The sequence below is a fragment of the Orycteropus afer genome, unplaced genomic scaffold (assembly GCF_000298275.1).
Source record: "Orycteropus afer afer isolate SDZICR_OR568_19922 unplaced genomic scaffold, OryAfe1.0 scaffold00050, whole genome shotgun sequence".
Classification (NCBI taxonomy): Eukaryota; Metazoa; Chordata; class Mammalia; order Tubulidentata; family Orycteropodidae; genus Orycteropus; species Orycteropus afer.
In genome coordinates, this window is record NW_006921637.1 from 1443277 (window position 1) to 1444757 (window position 1481).

Genomic DNA, 1481 nt, shown 5'->3' on the forward strand with positions numbered 1-1481 from the left:
TTCAGGACAGATCTTGAAACCTCCTTTGTGATGATGAATGCCACACCATTCCTTTTCAAACTGTCATTCCCGGCATAGTAGATTATATGGTTGTCTGATTCAAAATGGCCAAAACCAGTCCAAATAGTACTTAATAAATGTATAGTTCCTTCTCTCATACATTCATTAAAAAAGAGCAATAGATAAATCTTCAGGAATCAAGAACACGTACTCTTGGCCTAGAGCAGAATAAATTTTTCTTCTGAGAAAAAATGGTAGACTATTTGAAGGTAGAAGTAGAGGGGAGGGAATTAGGAAAATTTTCACTCCATGGAAGAAGATGGGGCAACCTACTTCCATAAAGATTTACCACCTCAGAAACCCAGTGGCGGTTGCTATCAGTCAGAATCGATTCAATGGCAATGAGTTTAGTGTTTCTGGTTTTTATTTGATGGGAAAGGAAATGGAGACGCAGAGTACTTTAAATTGATAAGAAATCTCTAACAGAAAAGGAAGATTGGATACAGAATAAAAGGGTTACGGGGCAGTAATACATTAAATTGTAATAGTCACAAGAGTAGTTCTGAAAATATTTTCCAGCAGCACTCAGCAATACGGGAGGAACAAAGAATGTGGGCAGTTTGATTCATCCAGGACTGGAAACTGGCAGGTTGAGAAGGGTATAAGGAAAGGAGGAAAAGTGATGAAGAATGCTCTTGAATGTCTTCCTTAAGTGAATTTACATAAGGATATACACAGAATGTATGTAAGGGAGGGAAGGAAATAAAATCAGGAAGAGTTTGACAAAGTGGAACAGAGAAGAGCTAAGGAATTTAAGATCTTGCTTCATGGCAACATAACTAGTCTTCATTCTATGGATTTTGACAAAATTAATAAAACCAATTTCTTTTTTGAAGCTGCATAGACTAGAAAATATGAAAATAAATGTTTTCAAATTTATTATGTCTTCTAAATGACAAAATCCAGTATTTTTAAAATTGTGATTTGGATGAAACTTTACAGAGCAAATTCATTTTCCATACAACAGTTCATATACATTTTGTTTCATGACATTGATTGCAGTCCCCACAATGCACAGCTCTCTTCCCAGCTCCTCCCTGTGACTACCTTTTCCCTGTATCCTCTTTCCTATGCATTCCTATCCTCTGAGCTATCTCCCTGTCCAAATACTGCCCTTCTGATCTCCCATAGTTGATCATTCTAAGGAGTGTACCTACTGGTGTAAATGTTCATCTTATAAGCCTGTCTATTGTTTGGCTGGAAGCCATAGGAGTTAATTGAGTTCCAGGCCTGCAGGGTGACTAGAGGCTATAGTCTCAGGGGTTTCACCAGTCTCTATCAGACCAGTAAGCCTGGTCTTTTTCATGACAAAAACTTGGGTTACACATGATTTTAGCTTATGTAGGAAAAAAAAACTGTAGCTTTAAACCCAAGTAGATGAACTATTTCATTCTATTGGATTTTAGCTACAATAATTTATA